This window comes from Brachyhypopomus gauderio, chromosome 2 (genome assembly GCF_052324685.1).
Source record: "Brachyhypopomus gauderio isolate BG-103 chromosome 2, BGAUD_0.2, whole genome shotgun sequence".
In the NCBI taxonomy this organism is placed as follows: Eukaryota; Metazoa; Chordata; class Actinopteri; order Gymnotiformes; family Hypopomidae; genus Brachyhypopomus; species Brachyhypopomus gauderio.
The window spans coordinates 20,457,073-20,482,255 of NC_135212.1; positions in this window are offsets into that span (position 1 = coordinate 20,457,073).

Genomic DNA, 25,183 nt, shown 5'->3' on the forward strand with positions numbered 1-25,183 from the left:
GCAGCATGCCACATACTGACATTTATGGAGACTCCTGCTTCTGCCAGTAACTGCTCAAGATAGGTCTGCTCTGCAGCACGACGGTGGTGATGTGTACACGCCAAATGTATTTAAGAGATTGTTTGCTAAGTTACAGGCGGTATGTTGCAGGACCAACAAAAGTGTGAACAAAAGCACTTTAGTGAAAAAAATCACTTTAGAGTGAAAAGGGGGATAGAAGGAGAATGTGACATTATACAGTACAACAGCTATAGATAATATGGTCCGCTTTTCTCTGTGCCAGTGTATCAGCACACCTGCACAGGCATACAGCATGCAAAACAACTTTGAAATTAATTTCAGTTTCCTTTACATGATGAACTGGGGAATCTCATCATGCACAACAGAGAGAGAGAGAGAGAGAGAGAGAGAACGTGAGAGAAAGAGAAAGATAGTTGTATGACTTTCCAGAGATTAGGAACAGGCGCCGAATGGAAGACCCAAACTGCAAAGCTTGCCCGGTGTTATTTTTGCAGCAAATTTAGCAGTATGTAGTGACAAAATAATAATGGTAGGAGACTTTAACATACACTTTGATAATGCGGAGGATCCACTGACAAGGGCTTTTACTTCTATATTGAACTCTGTCGGCATTAAACAAAACGTAGTAGGACCTACACATTATCGAAATCATACCCTAGATCTAATATTAACACTGGGTATCGACGTAGATAATATAAACATACTCCCGCAAACCGTAGCGATCTCCGATCATTATTTAGTAAAATTCGATTTTCACCTTAACATAAATACCCGCCCGTCTCCTCGGCAGTGTATAAAGCGCTCAATAAATTCAACAACAGCAATACAGTTTATTGAAACCCTCCCTGACTTAACTGCTTTAGCCCACTCGCCATCCGATCCAGGAGAGTTAGATAGTCTAACCGACTACTTAGAGAATACCTGCAGATCAGCTCTAGATATAGTAGCTCCACTAAAATATAAAAAAGCTAGATCCAAAAAGCTCGCCCCATGGTACACCGACCAAACTAGAAACTTAAAACAAATAGCACGTAAATTAGAGCGGAAATGGCGATCTACTAAATTGGAAGTATTCCACTGTGCCTGGAAGGATAGCATTATTGACTACAAACGGGCACTCACTAAAGCACGCTCAGCATACTTAGCCTCACTGATAGAGAAAAATAAAAACAATCCTAGATTTCTTTTTAATACTATTTCTAAACTTACAAAAAATCAAGCAGGCACAGAACCTCAGATTCCAGTAAACCTCACTAGTAATGTATTTATAGATTTCTTTGATAATAAAATAGAGAATATTAGACAAAATATAAAACCCTTTATTAGCAATACAACTGGTATGTCATCTGGTTTGGTTGATATTGATTTAAATTACATACCAGGAGAAAAACTTGATGCTTTTCATCCACTCCCAAAATCAGAATTAGAGAAAATAATTTCTTCCTTAAATTGTACTACCTGCACATTAGACTCAGTTCCCTCAAAGTTATTAAAAGAGGTATTACCAGCTGTAACTGAACCTCTTCTAACTATAGTTAACTCATCCATTACAATAGGTCACATGCCCAAATCATGTAAATTAGCAATTATCAAACCTCTGATCAAGAAACCAAATCTTGATCCGACTGTGCTGTCTAATTATAGACCCATTTCAAACACATCATTTATATCTAAGATCATAGAAAAAGCTGTTGCCCAGCAATTATGCCTATATCTGTATAGGAATAACACATTTGAAAAGTTCCAATCTGGTTTTAGGCCCCATCACAGTACTGAAACAGCATTAGTTAAAGTAACAAATGATCTCCTCCTTGCATCAGATCAAGGCTATGTATCACTGTTAGTGCTTCTTGATCTTAGTGCAGCTTTCGACACAATTGATCATAGGATCTTGCTAGAAAGGTTAGAACGCTGGGTTGGAGTCTCAGGCACAGCCCTTTCATGGTTTCAGTCTTACTTAACAAATCGCTATCAGTTTGTAGAGCTCAATAATATTTCATCCAAACGTACAATGGTTAAAAATGGGGTCCCGCAAGGCTCCATCTTAGGACCACTATTATTTACATTATATATGCTACCATTGGGCACAGTTATAAACAAACATGGTGTCAATTTTCACTGCTATGCGGATGACACTCAACTTTACATATCAGCCAAACCCGATGACAAACTCAGTTTAGGAAAAATTGAGGCCTGTGTAAGAGATATTAAATGCTGGATGTCTCTAAACTTCCTACAATTAAATGAGGACAAAACAGAAGTTCTCCTTGTGGGCCCTAAGGCCGCAAGACAGAAAATTCCTAATTTAATGCTTAATCTTGCAGACTGTCCCATTACACCTGGCACAGTAGCCAAAAACCTAGGCGTCATACTCGACTCCGACCTATCATTTGATAAATATATAGATAATACTACTAGGATAGCTTTTCTACATCTCCGCAACATTGCCAAATTAAGAAATGCATTATCACAGGATGATGCAGAAAAATTGGTGCACGCCTTTGTTAGCTCTAGACTAGACTACTGCAATTCACTACTGTCAGGATGTTCAAATAAGAATCTAAATAAACTTCAAGTAGTTCAAAATGCCGCAGCTAGAGTTCTGACCAGAACTAGAAAATTTCAGCATATTAGACCAGTCCTATCAGCCCTGCATTGGCTCCCAGTTAAATTTCGTATTGATTTTAAAATTCTATTATTAGCATACAAAGCACTACACGGGCTTGCTCCTGAATACCTCCAGGAACTTATTTCCTACTATGAACCCCCACGTCAACTAAGATCACAGGGTGCTGGTCTGTTATTAGTTCCACAAATTAACAAGGTAACAGCAGGGGGAAGAGCCTTTTCTTATAAGGCCCCCCAGCTTTGGAATAATCTTCCTAAATGTGTCCGGGACTCTGACACAGTCACAATCTTTAAATCTAGGTTGAAAACCCACTTATTTAGTCTAGCGTTTGATAATTAATATCCCCCTTAGATAAAGGTACAGATCCAGGGGTTCATAGACGAAGGGTTTTATGGTAGACTGGGGTGCTGGTGCTGTCATCCTGTCACTGCTCGTGGTCACTCAAGTTTGTTGACAGTGCAGTGGACGGATGCCATTGTCTCAGAATGCCCCCAAGCCTATGTTACCTTCTGGTTCTGCCTTTTTTTTTAGCTAGGCTGTAATAATTTAACTTAGTGCCGGAGTTGCTGCCACACTCCAGAAATGTTTATAATTTTACCTGTCCCGTATATGTCCTCATACAGAGCTAATTTTCCCTGTTTCATTTCTCCACATGGCTGCCCGCCTGCTTGAGGAATAATGAGATGAGGAGAGACAAGCGATCCATCCTGGCCGGCCACCTCCTGCCTAACCGGATGCCTACACCATGATGGACATTATTACATCTTTTTCGGTCTAAATGGACATTATTGCATCTTTTACATTCTGTCTACATTCTGTCTATATTGTTGTTGTTGTCATGGTGACCGGTGTCGGCCAGAGGAGGATGGGTTCCCCCCCTGAGTCTTGGTTCCTCTCAAGGTTTCTTCCTCATGCAAAAAAACTAGGGAGTTTTTCCTTGCCACTGTCGCCTTTGGCTTGCTCACTGGGGGCTAGGACTCGGCACTTGTAAAGCTGCTTTGTGACAACAACTGTTGTAAAAAGCGCTATATAAATAAAATTTGATTGATTGATTGATTGATTGTTATTTGCAACAGGACCGATGAACTCGAATTCTAGAGAAAATATGATTTCCGAAATTAAACACACACTGTGAAATGGATGTTATTTCATGATGCACCTATTTGCATTTAAATGAGTTTCCCCGCCAAGACTCTGGAAGGAAGCGGGGCAGAATTCACTGGTCAGCGCAAAACACCGAGTCTCTCTTTGTCAACAGGTGCAGCACACGGTGAAAAGACAACAAAAAGGTCCAAGCAGATGACAAATGAGGTTTTTGAACATGACAGAGGGGATAATGAGCAGGCGCAAAGCCAAGCTTCTTTTCCATTGGAGATGAGCTCACAGGAGGTGGAACAGGTCTCATCTTGGTGTGAGTCGAACGACGTCTAATTCAACCCTATGAAAAATGGCCACTGACAGCTGCGAGAATCCTTTCGATGCCTCCTCTCCTCCCCCCAAAACCCCATGGGTACATGGACAGTTTGGTGGATTTCTTAGAATGTTTAGGATCTTTAGGTGTTTCAATTTCTAGAAGCTTCCGTTGGGATGCGGGCGCTGCTGCTATCACACAGAGAGCAGCGGGAGACAGACATGCTGCAGAATGTCACAGCATCTCGGACACCCCACCACAGTCCCCCAGCGCCACAGCTGACAGCATTATCACATCAGCTGTGATCGTGCGCTTTGGCTCTGTACATGTCCAACATAACTGGATGAACTTCACCCAGCTGTCTAATTTGCAGATAGAGCCTTTAACTGTGCCCTTCCAGCCCCTGACAACCATGACGAATCTTGAATATTGAAACAGGGTTTGTAACGTTTCTGTTGCTCTTACAGTCTGGTCTCCATCTGTTCCCAGATACTTCCCTCTGGAAAATCCACACAAACTAAAACCACCGGAGGAGCATCATCCACGCTGACAGGTCTGTGATTAATCAGAAACCAAATGCAACCTTCCTCTGCAAGCAGTTTCTCAAGTATAACAACCTGAAATCCAGTGAACTTTAACTCTATTATCCACACTCTCTGCATATGATTCACCGTACACGTTTACATACCCACACAAATATATGCACATTAGACTTTGCACACTACATCCACAACAGTACTGTCAGGTACTGTCCATTGCCATCATATTGCATTTTAGTGTACTGACAACACAACATGTTATATTATACAAAATATTGTTTACATATTGACAACACAATATATATTGTAGAGGCTAATATCTACTACATAAATATGTTTTCATTGTGTGTAATTCCTGTTTATCCCTTGTTGCTCCCCTTTTGATGTGCTGTGTATTTGTTATCACCAACCTCATACATGCTAAGACAAACCCTACATACATGACACATACTGGCAAGTTAACACATACTGTGTGTGTGTGTGTGTGTGTGTGTGTGTGTGTGTGTGTGTGTGTGTGTGTGTGTGTGTGTGTGTGTGTGATATACAGAGAAGGAAACAGGAATGCAGCATATATTGCAAATGTTGAAAGCTTTTCTTCTCTCTCCATAATGATGCCAGTAGGTTTCGACAGTATATATATACACATCCATAGACATGAGATATTTATGCAGGGAAGCTTGCTAGTTGTCCAGTTCTTCATTACTGGACTAAATGCATTTGTTTTGTAATAATATTAACACTACATCAAAACTGTAGTAGCACAATTCTAGTGAGACTGAGAGAGCTGAGATAACCATAACGGAGCCACATACACAGCAAGCAAATGCACCATGTTGTGTGTGTTCTGTCACAGGTGAACGCTCTCAGTATCAGTGAAATTGTGAGGCACTGTCCTTTTGTAAGCTGTTTGAACCACGGCCCACACCACACAGAGAAAGAGATGCACTCAACCCTGAGATCAAACAGGCACGCTCTCCCTGTGTAACCTGCCCACGGAGAGGGAACAGAGGGGACGGAGGACGCCTTCCAACAGGAAGACAACACACGTGTGGTGTTCCTGCGTGGAAGTGCTCTTCACTGTCCTTGTCTCTGTCACATGTTCCTGTCCTTCTCTCCATCTCTTCCTCCTCATTACTTTCCTTCTGCTGTTGTTTGTCTTTTGCTTCCTCTCGCTCTCATTCAGCCATGAGTCCACCCACCCACACACACACACACACACACGCACACTCCTACCCTCCTGCATGCACTTGCACGTGCATCCACCCACACATAAATGCACACACACCCCTTCACACCCACACACTCATACGTGCACACACACCCCTTCACACCCACCCACACATACATGCACACACAACCATACACCCAACAACACCCTACCCTCCTGCTTGGACACACATGCGCGCACACACGCTCACACACACACACACACACACACACACACACACACACACACACACACACACACACACACACACATTTGTATTCCTGTAAGAATGTAGCAGTGGCAGCTGAGCTATTATTGAGGATCTTATAACCCTGTATATAAAAGTAACAACATTTTTGTATACAAAATGTTCATACTCAATAATTCATATAAATTCTTATGTGATATGCAATGTGAATTAGGATAATGGTATCTCAGTGTCATTTTTTTAATTCACTTTACTGTCACACTGTCAGTCAAACCAAATATATGCATTTTTTTTTATAATAAACAATGACTTGCTGGGATGGTTACAATGGAAGCGAATCAATGAATGTTTCCAGGCTGCCAGGGTACATTTAACAAAACTCCATGTGACTCTTCAAGTTGCTAAGACATCAATCCCTTAAGTTGGGAACTCTGAAAGAAAGAGTTTATTGTGTACAGCAGCACTCGACTGACCTCCAGTGAAAGCTTCCTGTGGTGACTGACAGCTGCAGACAACTTCCATCAAACGTATTCAGAAAGGAGGCGACGCGGGGGGGCGGGGCTGCGGTGTTCCTTGTTTTGTTTAATGCGCAGTCATGGGAGTGCAAGCAATCTTTCTTTCTACTTGGAAGTTTGCTGTGTTCAATTCCTGTTCAATTTTCTTAAGCAAAGTTGTCTCGCCCGTCATCTCCCTTCTGTAAAGCGGTTTCTGCTGCGTCCCCTTAAAGAGAAGCGTGCTCGCCGGTCCCCAGATCCTCTAGTATTACCTTTGGAAGGCAGTCAAGAGTGAGGCCGTCGTTGCGGAGTGCTGTTATTTTATCGTGTTAGGCTCTGACTCGGGGCCAGCTTGGCACACACTGCTGTCCTAATGGTCCGTCTGGCACCAGAAGAAAGAACCACAGCCTCGCTGCAGAGATCTTTTTACTCAATAGCAATGAGCACACACACACACACACACACACACACACACACACACACACACACACACACACATACACACACACACACACATACACACACACACACACACACACACATACACACACACACACACACACACACACACACACACACACACACACACACACACACACACACACACACACACACACACACACACACACATGTGCGAATATGTAAACTCTCCATTTCTCTCACACATTATTACAAGTTATTAAACTGTTACTAATATCTCTACCCATATTGTCCCTGCCATGATCGGTATACCCGCTTTTCCTCATGCGTCACACTAACCGTTTTAAAGAATCGTGTGTGTTGTATTCTGATTTTCAACACTTTATGGCTGACTCATCCTTGCCACTGCATATTATCACACTGGTCTTAACATCTCTCTTTCATAGAAGGACTGTGCTTGAGGACCCCCAGAAGGGATTAACTGTGGCCACTGAGGATGGCTGTGAGAGAGACAGTCTGTTTGCAGGTGGTCTGATAACGTGTATCCATTCAGACAAGCAGCACGCCACTCAAATGCAGGGGAGTGGCAGTATTAGCTGTCTGTTAAGGTCAAGAGCCTTGTTCCACTTTGCAGAGAATGACAGTCCTTTAGGAGCAGGGGAAGTGTGAATGAGAAAGTTAGAGAGAGAGAGAGAGAGAGAGAGAGAGAGAGAGAGAGGACTGGAGAGAGAGAGAGAGAGAGAGAGAGGACTGGAGAGAGAGGACTGTCTTACATATGATTTACATGATCATGTTTTACCTCCCTATTACTTTATGACAGACATTAAGTAGGAATAACCAATTAAACTGTGTAGGCTACATCCCACTTTCAAACGCCTGCTGCATATTGTACCCACTCACATTTCAATTTCAGCACCAGAGTTGTGGACAGCTCCCCCATTAAGTGACAGCCATAACCTTTTTTTTAGTCACTGCAGTCAATAGCAGTGATTAAGTTGTCTGAAATTCAGACATGACTGTGTTGAAATTATGTAATTACTCTATGGATTACAGAAATCCTCCACAACAAAACCACAGTGGAGTTTGCTTCCTACCTGTAGTGGTTTAATCAATTCTGACTCCAAACAGTTCAAATCCTAGACCCTCATATACTTTAACAGTTTAACAGGTTCAATGATTCAGCGGCACTGCATATTTGCTTGCATTGTGTGTGTGTGTGTGTGTGTGTGTGTGTGTGTGTGTGTGTGTGTGTGTGTGTGTGTGTGCGCGCGCGCGTGTGTGCATGTGTGTGTGCACGCGAGCGTGTGTCTGTACATTAAATAACTACTAAACTTTCAGCGGAGTGTAACCCTTGGCCTTTAAACGCCTCCAGAAGCCTTCTCATCTTTCCCACTAAACAAATACTTAAAACACATAAAGCAGAACAATCAGGTTTACATCATATTCAAACTTTTTTTTCTAATGCATCTAATAATTGATATTTGCAGTAGGATATGTAAATTACAAGGTGAGAAGTCTTAAGATGCGTGCATACAGATCACAGGTAAAGGCAACTTCCTGCGTAGAGCAAATGTAGCTTAACTGTCCAAAATAAGATAAACAGATTATAATGATTTTATTTGCTGCACTTATAGCACTTATAGCTGCTCACTGTGCACTTTTAGACAGCATTCCTGGAGCATTGCTTAAGCCAAGATCGAAAAGTGGACTAAAGGGACTAAAGTGGAACTTCAGTGGGAAATCCCTTTTTGATGAACAGTAACTTTAAATTTGCTGCTTTTGCTTACTTGGCTGTTCCTTTGACTTGGCTGTTCCTTTGACTTGGCTGTTCCTTTGACTTGGCTGTTCTTTTGACTTGGCTGTTCCTTTGACTTGGCTGTTCCTTTGACTTGGCTGTTCTTTTGACTTGGCTGTTCTTTTGACTTGGCTGTTCTTTTGACTTGGCTGTTCCTTTGTAAAACTAAAACTAGCCATTGTTTTAGAAAACATTACCTGATGCATCCTGTTTCATAGATACTTGTGCTCATATCTAAAGTTGTTTTGCTATTAATAATAATAGCACTCATTTAATGTGCAGCTCATAGTTTTATTGCATTAATAAGCTATGAATTCAGCAGGTGACCATAACTAATCTGATACAGATCTATGTTAATTTGTATTGTTAATATTAGATGCATAACAGTTGCTGTTCAATAACGGCTCTTCTGTTTGTTGCTTCACCGGGAAAATGAAAACTGGACCATGGCACATTGATTTGTGTTTCCAGCCATTCGATCCTTAATTAATCTTCTAAATTGTTTGAATATGAGGCTCGTGCAGTAACATGTATTTATTTGTTTCATTATTGAATGAGTTTAAAGATAATTGAAATGATGTGATGAATGTAAATAATGTAAGACTACGGTAGTAGCAGGACTGGTCTCATGTTCTCACATTTTTATCAGATTTATTTTTACCATGCACACTTACACTGAGCAATATATAAATATGCACTAGTTCAGTTAAAAAGATTGTAATGTTCTCCTGTGAGACCAGTTCCAACAGCTCTCCTCATTAGAAGAGTGTTAGTAATTGAAACACAATGGAAATTTGTTGGTAACGCTTTAATTTCTGATTTCTCACCCAGTGCCGTAATGTCACCCAATATCTGCATCACCTGACATAGTTATGTCAACTTGACATCAGCGGTGATAACAGGAGCTTTGACAACAGCTGATGCACACTTGAATAAGCATTTAGAAATGTTGATGTTTGTATATGTCCACCTTCTACACAGTATCCTTCAGTAAATCACATCTGACTCTATTCTATGGGGCCAAAAGGTTAGTGAAGCCAGTTTATGGGATGGGAAAGTGACCTGTTCAATCCACCAGGACTTGCAGGAAACATTTGTGCTGTTTTTTTTACATCACTGCTGTGCTGCAATTGTTCAATAATTCAAAACTACTTTAATGTTGAAAGTATGATTTAAATGTGTGCTTTAACTATTTCCTCATTAGCTAACATAAAATGACTGCACCACACTTTGCAAGTCTCATATAACATAGCACGGTGGCAAATAGAGTGGCCTGATGGCCAGGCGTGGTCTAAGTCCGCCTGTAGCAGAAGACCTTTATTGAGAAGAGGCTGAGGAAGCAGAGCATCATGGTGATGAAGGTGGGAGGCACACGGCTGCAGCTCCAAGATGAAGAGGGAGAGAGACGTGCGTGAGCTTGACAGAGAGATTGAAAAGGCTGTCGCAGAGTTATTAAGGATCTTGAGAGAAGGAGCGCGCTCGGCCACTGTGCTGGGGGAACAGATGGAGAGAGTTATCAATGAGCAATGGATGGAGCATGACAGGGGAGAGAGGAGAAGAGGAGGAGAAGAGGAGGAGATGAGGAGGTGAAGAGACTGCAGGAGCGCCGAACAAGATGAGGACGGAAAGATATTGGGGGAGATGGAAAAGTGGAACTGCCCAAGAAGAAGGAAATCGAACACCAATTTGAAATGATGGGGCAAAAGAGGGAGGTGAAGGGGAAATGGTTGTAGGAGGTGATTAGGGCTGAAATGAGAGAGGAGGAGTGCAGCTAAACACCCACAATCCTCCAGTGCGTGGCGCACACTTCTGCTCTAAACAGATCACACCAAAACAAGGAAAGTGTATGTGTGTGTCTCCAAAGTTTGATATTAACACTGCATGTTAATCAGCTGCATTGTTAGCACTGCAATAATGTTGAAACAACAGCTCTGCCATTGTGGAATATACAGTAATGAATAATAAGTGAAAGTGATAGTCACCGTGTCAAAGATCTGAAGAGCTTTTATTTTACAATTCTCTGCTGCAAATACCACAGAACAAGGAGTCCAAGACATTCCTTCTGCTGTGTTAAGTATCCTAATTGAAATTTGTAGCCCTTGTTTTTGCTGCTTTAAATAAAAATAACACATTTTCATTTATAAAGCCATCTGGTCCGCTTGTTTATCACTTGGGTAGAGACAAAAATTTATAATGCATCATACCTTACCTTAAATGCCTTAAATACATTATAACATTATTCATCTTGTCTAGTAATTCAATGTGCGGTAGGTTATCTGGAAAGCTAACATAATCTAACTAAGATAACATAAGCTGACTAAGATAGCATAAGCTAACTAAGTTAGGAAAAGCTTTCAGCATTACTTTTTGTAGGTGGGTATTTATCTACTTAACTATACTAGCTTTGATAAGTCTGCTTCTTACATTAGGATGTGAGAAAATTATGATCAAAAGTTATCAAAGTTATGATCGTTAAACAAGTTAGCCTCAAATTCTCAGGTGATTGATCAACTTTTACAATCTAACGGGTGTGTGCAGTGGTCTTCAAGTAGAATTCCTTATAATTATAATTATAATATATATAATTATTATATAAATATAATATAATTATTATAATTTATGTATAATGAGACCTAACGTGAGTGGCGAGTTATGGACGTTAGATCTCATTGGTGGTGCTGATGAGGTGATGATGAGGTGAGGTACTACCCTTCACTGCCAGAGTCATCTATCATTCAGATACAAGACGTCCAACTACAGACAGGCTACATTCAGGAACAAAGGAACAACTTACAAAGGGTGTCCACATACACAAATCACTACTAGAATGGAGAGAGAGAGAGAAAGAGAGAGAGAGAGAGAGAGAGAGAGAGAGCTTACAAACAAGTAAAGCATGCATTAATTGATGTGTGATTGGTCTTTATATGTTCAATATATTTTAGTAAAGTGATTTCCATTTTACTCACTAATAAGTGTGGTCAATACTTATTATATATATTTTTATGAATATGATTCACAGAAAGACAAAATGTGAATTTTTCCATCACAGCACATTCGGTGGTTTGCCTGGACTTGCATTGCGTCTTAGGATAGAAGGCTGGCATCTATCTTAATGATCAAAATTGATCTCTACTCTGACAAAGAAGACAACCAAGAAAAGTTTATCAGAGTAGTATAAGTTACTGTCAAAGTGAAATTATCTATATATTGTTTATCTACATATTGTTCACAAAGGGCATTGTTAAAAAACATCCGTATAGATGCCTGAATCCAAGCAAGCACAAATGTCATGTCTCCCATGCCCCCCACATCGCCCACGCCCCCCACATTCATTTCACTTGCTAGCTAAAATCTTTCTATGCATTCATATTTGACTATTAACTATATTATTACTTATTACAGTATTGTAGTGTCAAGGCATTTCATGTAGTTTTACTCTCTGCATGAATTTTGTAGAATCAGTCAATTTCAGTACAGAGGTGGCTCAACCTGCCAAAGCATTGTGGGAATAGTGTGACGCTATGGATGAGGCAATAGGCAGGAAGCCATCTGTTTCCCCTCCTGTCTTCACTGCTTCCTCTGGCCCAAGGTGCTGCTTTATCTCCATATCTCCCTGCCAAAGAGGGCCGGCAACAAATCTCCGCTCGCAAAAGAAAGGCAGCTTGTGGGACAGCGACTCAGTACTCTGAGAAGAAGCAGAAGAAAATAGACCCCAAGAACTTCCATGGAACCACAGCAGTGAGTGGCCAAAACCACAACCAAAACTGACAACGACACAAACTGCTGAAGAGATCTTTGAAGAAGAGAGCGAGAGTGAGTCAGACTATGTCTCTGACTAGTTTGGGAAAGATGACGAGGCTTCTGGAGGCGTTTAAAGGTCAAGGGTTACACTCCGCTGAAAGCACACAGACTGAAGCTCTACCTTATGCCTCAGAGCAGAAGCTCTGCTTTATGGGGGCTAGTCTTCACGTCAGAGGCCAGTGGGTTTAAATAAACTCTATGAGGTTAAGCTAATGACATCACAGTTTGTTAGGTTTCTGAAGTAGATTAGAGATCACATGAATAAGACATCTAGCCTGTTTGATTTACTGTCAGTGGGTGATAATGACATGGACAAAAACCTCCATTAATTTGTTTTAACTTGGGTGGGTTAGTGAATGGAGTAGGCATGTCAGAATTTTTATACCAGTAATATAAAGTAATTTTAAGAGGCCAACAGAGTAACCACGAGTCACCAGTTCAATTCAAAGTCCTTATAGGCTAATAATAATGTCTTATAATAATGCCTCAGGTGCCATTAGCTTCTCAGAAATTTCCTCTGCCATCTTCATCATGATTATTGTTAGCCAGTGCTTGTTAACGGTAATGAATAACAAATTAACTCAAGTTTAGAAACCCATCAATAGCATTGCTGTCTAATTTGCCTTCTTTAAAGGGAGAACATTGTACATTTTGGCATAGAACCAGCATTGTTACCCCAGATCATGGAAGTTAAAGGGAAATTGGGGTTATGGTGAAGTGATGCTGTCTTTGCTACCAGAGTTCTCACATACTTTTCTCTGCTGTGTGCATGTCCACAGGTTTTAATGCCAAAGAAAACTGGATGAAGGCAAGTAAAATAGGATGAAGGTTTACTACATGGGATAAATTGTGCCATTGCATTGCTGTTCTTTTAATTAGCCATCGACACTCTCGCACAGCTTTCAACACCTTTTCTTTTTTAGGACGTCCCAATTATGAGAAAGGTCATCAGTTATAGCATTGTCAGGTTCCATGACAGTGGGAGCCGTTATGAACCTCCATATTCCAGCACTGGTGCTCCACACTAAGCCATGATGATGCGAGCTTGATTCCAGTAGGAAAATGGGCTGCGACTCCAATGGCATACTGTGCTTTTGTGTCATACGGCTGCCGGTGTGGGGAGCGTATGGTGGGTATGTGTTTGTGCCGGTTTGTATTTGAGTGGGTGTGTTAGTGTGTGCACAAGAGAGAGAGAGAGAGAGAGAGAGAGAGAGAGAGTGTATGTGTGTGTGTGTGTATGTGTGTGTGTGTGTGTGCGTGTGTGTGTGTGTGTGTGTGTGTGTGCGCGTGTGCGCAACTGCAGCACAGCATGATGGACAGAGATTATCAAATGTCATCCTGTCACTTCACGGTGTGAAAGAAGTGCAGTGCAAGTAAGGGGAATAACGAGAAGGAGAGATCAAAACGTCCTCCGCAGCCGTACTGTGTAGCGCTGCAGATAATGGACCTCTCTGACCCTCCTCCTCTTTATCCACGTCAACACAGTGTATAAGCGGAAAGTCCAGATAAACGAGGCCTGATCTACACAGTGCTCTCAGACCTCACACTGGCTCTCATGTCCACAATGATCAGGGTGGCGTCTGAAATGAGTGAGTTTTTCACATAGAATCAGGAAGGCCTGTGATTCTGCACTAAACCATAATGGGGCTTCGTTTACCAGTGCAAACAATGTATTGACAAGTAAAACAAGGATATCACATGCTGCTTTGGCAACATCGGAGAGCTTGTGCAGGCACTCCACGTGTAATTATTTACAGTTCTGACAAAGGAACTGGAGTTACTGGTCAAACTGTTTCAGTGGTGCACAACCATTAAGCGTGTGAAGGACAGGAACTAGAGTTTACAGCTATAATTACAATTTTTATTATAATAAGTGAATGTCTCATGTTGGGTTTGCAGTGATTAGCACAGAAAACACCAACCCAGACAACACCAGCAAGAGCACCAGCTGATTGAATAAATACAGATAGTTAGTGGTAGCAGCAGCATGTAATTGAAAGCAAAGGAAAAATAGCTTTGCAGTTTTAGAGGTTGCAGTGTAACTGCCATGCAGTGGCACTGACAAGAACAGTACAGCTTCACTGAGGAACAGTCCACAAATGAGCATTTTACAGTGTAGCTAAGAAGGCACCAACCACAAGAAAGCAAATATAAGCTGGAGCTCAGAAGCCAGACTGCTTTAGGCAAGTGTGGCGGAAATGTAGCAGTGTCCTTGAACGCTGGCAGCATGATGAAAAGGTGACTGCCAGGATGAGTGGGCTTCGTGCAACCCCCCCCCCCCCCCCCCCCCCCCCCAACTTTACTTCTTGTCCTGGTACAGGGCCCCCGGAGGACAGGAACTGGAAGACAGTGATCTTCTCAGCAGGGCATGCAGAACATTGCTCCTTGACTTTGGAGACAGCGCTGGGGAGGCACGCAGGGACGGAGGTGGTGAGGGAGGACGTCAAGCCTGCTGAGCTGATGCAGAAACACCCAGTGTGTTGTTGAAGATGGAGATCCCCAGGAGCTCCAACAACCTGACAAAACTCACAGCTGTTTTTTTTTTCCAGTGGATGGCAGGCAGATGTTTTAGTAGAAATTCTACTTCGTTTCAGTTGTTCTAAGTGTGCTGAGCTGCAGAATGTTGCCCATAAACCATGATGTGTGTGGGCCACACCTCTCTGCTGTAGAGAGGTTCATCTTGGCCAGAGATGATATCATCAGCAGTGATCCATCTGTAAACCTGAGCAGTTTCACAGATGGGACCTCTGCATGGAACTTCCATTTTGATATTGACTTCAAGTCAATTCGAATTAATTTTTTGCTTGCTTCTACTATGGATAAAATGTGCGGTACTTTAATACAGTGGTATTATAATGGTGCATTAGTAAACAATAAATCCACTGGGTTGGGTCTCTCACATACTAAAGTTTATAAATGTAGAGTTTTTACCTTGGCAGTGTGTCTAATTTATTGGCAACTTTGGAGTGGGGGTGTATCAAATTTATTGTATATCTGCAAAAGTCCTTGATAATCAACATTGTTTCATAAACAATACATCATGGCAACATTTGGCAGAAAAGATCTGTCATGCAGGAGAATTTAGATGAGTATAATAAATAGTATTATTGTTTTTTGTTTGTTGCTATTGTTCCCCTGTTCTTTGGTTTACTTGCTAATCTTCATACAGAAAAGGCAAAACTGTAAACTAATAAAAGTTTTTCAACCTATTGAAAAAGAGCTGAGGAACAAGCAAACAGAGAGAGTGTGTGTCAGGGAAACTGACAGAATGAGTGATGGTGGAGAGAGAGAGTGTGTGTTTTAAAGAGACTGACAGAGCGAGAGGGAGAGAGAGGGGGAGAGAGAGAGGGAGAGAAGAGGGAGAGAGGGTTCCAATAGCTGCTTGCAGTCTTTACAATAAAATAAATAATCAAATCAACAGGTGGATGCAAACAGCCAAATACCACACAACAGCCAACATATGGCTAATATATTCTAATTCTTCTCATAAACAATAATGCTCAACATCTTTTCTAATGCCTATTACAGCCCTTAACAGGATCACCCCACTCAGCGGGCTTGTTCGGGACAAATGCTGAACTCACGTGACATTTCCATGTTATCAGTCGCACAGGGCTCCGACGTTCCACGTCATTTTCATTTCTTCGTGTCATGTCTTCACGTGAGTCACGTCTTCACGTGTCATGTCATCTGACACATGATCACCTACTGATGATTTTCCTCATCTTTCATAGCTTTTAATCTTTCTACAAAGCCATCAAATGTGTTCTCATATGTTGCTGTGTGTGTTATTTACTACTCACATCCAAGCAATGATTCTTCCCTTTGTGGACTATTAACCGGCTTCCTTCCTACAGTTGGTGGAAATCTATAACACAGACACTGCTGTAGGATATATTGAAATGTCCAATGTGTGTGAAGTACTGGTGGTCCCCGATGTATTGGATGTCAGTGAGATTCTGGTCGTGTAAACAAACTGTCCATCATGTTGGGATGGCGACTGGCCACAGCTCACACGCTGTGCCGCAGTGCTCTCACCTGCTGGGCCACACACAGAGTGACTGATGAGTGACAGCCAATGAGTTCATGAGTTCAGCCCCACAACCGCAAAGACATGAGCGTCAAGTGCATTAGCTGTAGGTCAAACTGTACTAAAGAAATTCAGTGAAGGACCTACGGCATATGGTGACGCTAAATCAGACCATATCCCATCTGTTCCTGAGCAAAGCTGCGTTTTTGCAATTCTGAATATTTTGTTGTGTAAGAGATGTGAAAGAGGAGCTGCGTGTGTGTGTATGTGTGTGTGTCACAGAAGTAGAGAGAGACTGGCAAACAGTGGGAGATAGAGGGGTAATTCAGAGATATTCAGTTAATACTCTGACATCATGGTTCTCTGTCATAATATCACTGAGGCAGATTAGCATAAAAAGATCTAATTGATGCAGAAACCAGGCAGTTTGCAGCTTAACTGACACTATTTGTCTGTTAACTTTTAGCATCTAAAACGAATACATTTGTTAACTGTAAATGATAAAAATCATTTTCATACTATTACAATGGGTATCAATGCATTTAAAAACTCTCTATTTTCATAATAGTTATTAGAGTATTGAAACAAACGAAGTATGAACTAGAGTATCAATGCTTTGTTATACATCTGTACTTAATGTGTTAGTCTACCTTATGGTGTAGTGAACAATGAACAATGGCATTTATAACTTCATTAAATGCAACTTTTTTATTCATTAACCCCTCAAATATTGTTGTCTGCAAATATACTGGAAATGGTGATCTGTTATACTCGATGTCTTTGATGTCTAAAGAGCATCGGAGCATCTCTTTCTTTGAAATAAAATAATCTATTAATGTTTAAAACGAGAACATATTCTGAAAGCATCCTTGAGTCCTCATGTAGATCATTCTGTATATACTTCCACTCACTTATCAGGCAGATGACATGCCAGTTATAAGAGTTAAAGGCTCCTGTTTTATCCTGCTGTAATTCAGTGGGTAGAATTAGACATATATCTGATCAGATCTTTCATTTTATCATGCTCTTCAATCTTCAAAGCTTGTATTCTCTCTGTCTCTCTCTCTCTCACACTCTCTCTCTCTTATACACACACACTCACACACATGTCTGTAATCTACAATAAAAGGCAAGGAGTGGAGAAGACTGTTGGTTGTTAGGAGCAGAACTGTTTGTCTTCTCCTCGACTGTCCTCCAGGTGTGAACGTTGTTTCATCTTTTTTGTGTCTGTTTCCTCCTCCCTCCGTCTGTCTGTCCTCCCGTTGCTCCAGGTGAAGTACAGCGTACGAGGCCTGTTCACGTGGGGGCTGGATCCCAAATGGAAGCGCCCGCTCACGGAGCTTGGCACACCCCCGGAAGACACGTGGCTGCTTCACCAGTCCCTTCACAAATGATATCACTAATTCTCTGCTCAACAAAGACTTTATAGTTTATAGTTTTTTGACTGATATCATCAATGCGCTGATAGTTCATTGGTATGTTTTCATTGGTGGGTGTATGAAGTCTCCTTTGGCTGTATAGTTCCCTCCTGTTCTTCTGTTTAATGGCTGTAATTGTGTTTGGCTGTTCACTTCATGTTCTATATTATTCCTGTTGTGTCCAGATTTCCCCTTTCTTCAATAAATCAATAAAGTAGTTATAAAACCTGTAAAATTATTTTCATTAAGGTATATGTTATCCAGTAATTAAAGCTTTAAAAACAGTTTTTTTAGTTAGGTTAATGGCATTTTTTTCAGTATGGTAGCATTGCTGACCTATTTCCAGTGGTACTTTAAGATTTCATAGATGAATGATTTCAACGCAGCCTTTTCAGCACTGAATAACAAAACAAAAATAGATATCAGTTCTGTATAAACAAATCACTGCTTATACAAACACCTAAAAGAACAAGACTAGTTACTCTGATGTGAAATGTTGACTCCAGTGTAAATAACAACATAGAATTTCTTTTTTTAACCAGGAAGGAACCGAGATATATTCACACAAACACACGTGTGTGCGCACACACAAACACATATACACATCGTACTTCTCTACTTTGCCTGCACAGCAAGACTGTTTCACACATATTTTGGGGTGATATATTGGTGTGAAAACTGTTTCATGTCACTAATCACACACACACTTCCCCCAAGATGCTGAGCTGTAAACAACCTCTCTACATAGACGCTTTATGGTAAAAGAAAGTTTTCTCTCGAACATATCATAAGACGCATTATCCAGTTTATATCTAATGCCCTGTGCCTGCAAACTGTGACAAACATAATACTAAAACTGTTTATGACACAACCCTTCATGATATGGAAAAGACAGCAATATACTTTAGCGAGTTATTGCACAAACAACAGTGGTACGCTATCTCTGCAAATATATGTCTGTGTTTGTGTGGCGATGCTTGTTATGTGGGTATGCTTATGGGAGTGGATGTTACGAAGAGTTACAGCAATGATCAGAACACTAACAGATCTGTTTTGACTAAAATAAAAAAACCCAAGAGTGACACACAGGCAAAAGGTGAATTTAGAAAAAGAAACATGGGTCTCAGGTACATGTGGGTCTCGGGTACATGATTTCTCAGTCTTTCCCTGTCTCCCTCTTTCTTTCTCTCTCCCTCACTCTCCTACACTCTCTCTCTCTCACACACACACACACACACACACACACACACACACACACACACACACACAGAAGTATAAGCTTATTCATGGAGACACAGGCTGCACTAAGGTGAAAAAAAAATGCATGTGGGCATTTTTGTTTAAATGATATGGTACAATTCCTCATCCACATACAGCTCCTCCCCTTCTCTCTCTCTCTCTCTCTCTCTCTCTCTCTCCCATACACACAGAGACATATAGCTCAGTCCCGCAATGTCATAAGAATTGTGCTAAGGAACAAAGCATTAATATTAATATCAGGATATTTGGGTGAACTGAAAAGCAAGATGCGGGATGCGGAGTCATGAGGAATTTGTTGCTGACGCTTGTGTTTTGGGTGTGTAGGTTAAGTAGTCACAGTCACTGTGTAGTCACAGTCCAAAGATCCAAAGGCAGACACAGAGGCATATTTGCTGTTATGTAAACCTTAATGTCCTCGCACCACATTTGGGATGAAATCATTAGAGGCAGAATTATATGCTGTGGGTGATTATACACACCCCACACTGTTTCTCCCACTCAGGAGTTGAGGGACACAGGTATGCGGTCAGTTCCAAGCCTGACTCAGGGGAGTGGACGTCCCTGCCGTGCATAATCCCATGGACTTGTGATTGGGCATGGGACACAAGCTCGGGCTTGATCACCCTGTAGCTGGCCACCTTAGATGAGGGTGTCTAGTGTTGAAAGGCCGAAACACCCCCTGATTCAATTTTGTGTCCTAAATTGACAGATACAACACCCACGCCACTCTCACCATCAAGGAAACTCATGTGACTCAACATTTAATGGCACAACGGATAGTAATACCATCTCGTCCAGTGTTTATGAATCTCATCCAGAAAAAAGGAAACTGCAGAGGTTTCCTAAAACCTCTTTAGCAAAATATCCCAAACTGTGTAGTGGAAATTGGCTCTAGCATGGAAGCATCTAGAGTTGATGGTGAAATTATCTGGATTTTTGCAGGCAACAGACTACATGCCACATATTGCTCTGCATTACATATTTACTGAAGCAAATTTGGATATGGGGTTGACCTGTCTTGCCATATAAAAAAAAAGACATTCGGTATCGTGTTGCAGTACGCGTGAGATTATAAAATAGAACAACAAAAAAGGGATTGTAGAGGAAAGGCAACTGAAGCCAATAAGACTATCAGTGTTTTGTAAAAGGTTTTCTGTAGACTTGGATTTCTATCAGTCTGGCAAATGAAAGAATTTCAGTACAACTACTAATCTTCCTATGAGTGGGAATCCTTCAAAGATCAGTGCGCATACATGAGTCTAGTATAAGAAAAACACTGAAGGAATGGGGTGGATGGCACTGCATGCTACAGGGCAAGAACTACAAGGCTACAAGCCTCAGATCACAGACAGTGGGGCAGGAGGAGCTGGGATCACAGACAGTGGGGCAGGAGGAGCTGGGATCACAGACAGTGGGGCAGAAGTGCCTCAGATCACAGACAGTGGGGCAGGAGGAGCTGGGATCACAGACAGTGGGGCAGAAGTGCCTCGGATCACAGACAGTGGCGCAGGAGGAGCTGGGATCACAGACAGTGGGGCAGAAGTGCCTCAGATCACAGACAGTGGGGCAGGAGGAGCTGGGATCACATGCAGTGGGGCAGAAGCGTCTTAGATCACAGACAGTGGGGCAGGAGGAGCTGGGATCACAGGCAGTGGGGCAGAAGTGCCTCAGATCACAGACAGTGGGGCAGGAGGAGCTGGGATCACATGCAGTGGGGCAGAAGCGTCTTAGATCACAGACAGTGGGGCAGGAGGAGCTGGGATCACAGGCAGTAGGGCAGGAGCAGCTGGGACTACGGCCAATGGGACAGAAGCAGCAGGTAATGTGGACAGCAGGGTAGTAACAAGGCCAACGCTGATTCTTTCCTCTGGCAGCAGATCAAAATGAGCCAAGAGTAGATATGTGAAAGCCTGCCAGGTGTCAGCTGTCTCACCCTCTCGTGCTGTCTCACCCTCTTGTGCTGTCTCAGCCCACTCTCCCTGAGAAGCGCTGCCTTCGCCAAAGCCAAACTAGCTTCATTTGCGATGAGGTTCGCTCTGAAATAGCTCCATCTGAAGTCAGAAAACTGCACATTTACACAGGCGCTGACCCTTACCATCAAATGTGTCATCCAGTAGGGGACTCCCCTCGATGGATCTCACCAACGATGATGGGAGTTTGGTCCCCCAGTACAAGGGGATTACTTGGATCATTCTTCCCTTAGAAACATTTCATTGTCAGAAAGGCAAGCTTGGCCATCAGGCAAGCAACAGGAGACAATATGACAAGAACGAGAAAAAGAAGATACTAGGAACCCATGACAGAAGAAATGGTCTGTGGACAAATGAGAAAAGTTGAACTTTTTTTGGTAAATGTTCCTAACATGATGTTTTGAGAGACACTGCATTCAGCACACAAGTTACTGTCATTATGGAAAGAATATAATGGTGTGTGTTTAAGTGTATTGGTGGCTTAAAATCAAAGGCAACAATGAATTACAAGATTTCTGAGAAATGATTACAGCAGAATGTCAGTGCATCTATGATCTACAACTCAAAGAGGTCATGCAGTATGACAATGACCCACTACACATGAGTAAACAAAATGTCAACAAAGTGACTCAATTCTGAAAAGGTCAGTCCTGAATTAAATTCTGCAGTGTTAGCGGACAATTCAAGCGTGACATATGAAGCTAAACTTCGATGTATTTAACGGATTGTGCCAAAATGCAACCATTTACTGCGCAGGACCGAATAGCACGACTACAGAAAGCTGTTGGTTGAGTTTTTAAAATTTGCTTTTTTTTTTTTTTTGAGGGAAACACTAATTAAAGTAGTAATCTACTATGAGCTCGTGGCATTATGCCTGTGTGTTTATGGAAAGCAAGGCTAACATTAGCATCTGTCCTTTCCACCATGTCACGATTGGCTATAACGTTGCCTACAAATTTGCGTCAGGCCACCTGTACCGTGCTTTATGTCGCAGATAAACTGCAGAATTTGCTGATTCGCAGTCTGTAGATCTGCGTGTGACATTATCGCCTAATGCAGAATAGCATCTCTACTCTGGCTTTCTTTTACGAATTGCGATTTCCCCTCTGCGTACACACGCTTAGCGCTCCACATGCCGTAACTCAGGCGTGAAACGCATCAGTTCGCATGAATAATGCAACGTTGCCCGGAGCAGAAAACGTCTCCCTCGCGCTTCCCTCTTCATATTCAGCTGGCTTGGTAAGCCTCCAGGGGAAGAAATAGGATCATATACAGCTAGTAAGCAGATCCCATTTCTGCCCCATAGCTGATTGCCATGTAGAGCGTCACTGAATTAAGTGGATGTTATTGATGGTGGTTGTAATCTCAGGTTATTCGGGATGGGTCATAAATTTCATCCTTCTGTACAGTTATACAATCTCTTTGAGTTCTTTGTGTGGTTCTGTAACATGCACTCAAGAAATATTCTGTATGTACTCTGTAAAAACTGCATATATTACTGCATATACTACAGTATATGCACTGTATACTGGGCTAGGCTACACAACAGGAGATAAGTAATAGGAGTAGTAAGTAGTAGGAGAAATAACTAGTAGTTTTGCACACAGTTGTTACATTGTGGTCAGTACTCAGAAGCTTTGTGTAGTCACGCAAACTATCTTCTTTTAAAAAAACTTGGTTTAGGCTATAATCTTAGGCTTAGTTTAGGCTATAACAATTGTACATTTTAGGAATCCGAGACATAGGTTATTAGTGGGGAGGTGAACATCTTCTATCCAGTGTTTTTTCCATCCACAGTGTGGATAACCTTGCGATTTCACTTAGGATTTTCACTTAAATTTTATTCTGTACAAGACAGGATATGCCTACTCAAGTGAATGGGGTGAGTGTTGCAGTTCCTTTGTTACTTTATTTGTTGCTTATTATTATTATTGCTTATTCTTTTCAGGATTGTAGGTGATGTCCTGATGGGATCTACCAAGATCAACATCTAAAAGCTAGGGAATTTAATATTAGTAAATAAGACAGTTACATCAGTATCATGATGATAGTGTCATATCCTGTGTTATATTTATCATAAAACTCATATGAGTTAAAGTGTCTGGTGTGAGTAAGCTGTACCACTAGTATGAAACTTAGGCCACTGTTGGGAACATTTAAGTATCATGATGTCATGATAAAGGCAAGATGCAGTCAGATTCAATCGAATTTATTGAAATGAAACCAATCAAATGGAAAAAAAAACCTAAATAAAAAAGAACCCAAAAATTGTAGCAGTATTGCACAATTGAGAATAGTGGAAGTTGCACCGAGTGCTAAGCACACACAAAACATGAGGTGTAAACAAATAGTTGAGAGGTTCGTGATTCACGAAACACAGGACAAGGGCAGAGCAGAATCAAACACAACATAACCACATGGTGAGTAACACCATGGAAATGAGACATGGCAGATGAGGGCCCACGACCCCGAGGCAGACAGGAACTACCCTGTGAAACCACCGGAGGCATGTACCATGCATCTGAAGCAGGACCAGGGGCAGAAACCAGAGCAGGAAACAGACAGACCTGGGGACTCTACAGAACTAGGAGCAGGTGGCCGGGGTACCAGAACAGGTGCAATGGTTGGGACCCAAAATGGACTGTACCTCCAGTTGGGAAGAGTGGCATAGGTGGAACGTTCTGGAAGCTGGCAGGGCCAATGGGTCCAAAAGCATGAGAATGATGTAATCAGAGGCACAGTGTCAACTGGTGGGTCGGTGATGCCGAACTCAGCAAACCCAGACACAGAATAGGCACCCTCCATCTAGTAGTGCACATTGGGGCCTCTCGCGGAGGCAAGAGACAACAAACAGGATACAAAATCATGACATTTAAATAATAGACAAATAGATGAGAGGAAGAATGAGACACAGGTGAATACAGTAACAGGTGAGGATTCACAAAACATGGGACAGAGCAGAACCGAACCCAACACAGGCACATGGTGACACCATGAAAACAAAACAGAAAACACAAAGCAAAAGGTCCCGTGGCACTCCTAGTGATGCTGCTGAGGGGGCAACTGTGATGCTACGGAGACCACCATGACAGCCAGATGCAAGTGAAATGTTTAAAAGATTAAGGTTTAAGATTACATTAAGATTAAGATCTTACTTATTACTTTACCTGAATGTTTTTAACTGAGCTTTTTTGTTTTTGTTTGTTAAATCATTAATCTACTGCCATTTATCTATTATCTAATTTCTCGTCGTTTATTGCTTTCATTGTCATCTCACCCTCACCCCCACCCCAGGTCCAGGGTCCATGGTGAAGGACCGAAGGCATTTAAAGTTTTTTCATTTCATTTGCCTACAGGCATGGACAATTTCACACAGGCCTTCAGTCTGCTCAGCCTGGTGCTCTTCACACATTAAAATCAGCTGCTAAATTGACTTCTGCATGTTTAAATTGAACAAAATCGGCTTGTACCTCTTACAGCAGGAGTCTGGTTAATGCTGCTGATTTTACAGAGCAAGACTGCACAGGAATCATAAATAGAACAGCATGAGCAAGGCAGTAATTGTTCTGTAGTCTTGATCAATCATAAATTGCCTGGTGTGTGTTTTTTTATGTTTGTTGTATGAAACACTCACTGGTGGACCAGCTCATGAGTGTACCCTGAACAGCAGGGCACTGGATTCATATCAGGATTTATATTTAAAAAGAAAAACAAAACTGCAGCTCCAACATTGGCTTGACGGGATGAAAAAGCTCAATTTTAAACATAATCAATAAAGCCTGGATATAAAGCTTCAATTATACTGGAGACAACACACAAATGCAATTCAAATGAATAGAGACCATAAGGGTAAAACTGCCTGTTTTGAAGCTATCACTCACACTCAGATAATATAGAAAAACAATATTGACAAAGGAAAGTGTTACGGTGATGGCACAGAGGGAGGAAGAGGCGAGGGAAAGTTAAGAGAAATGTTTTTC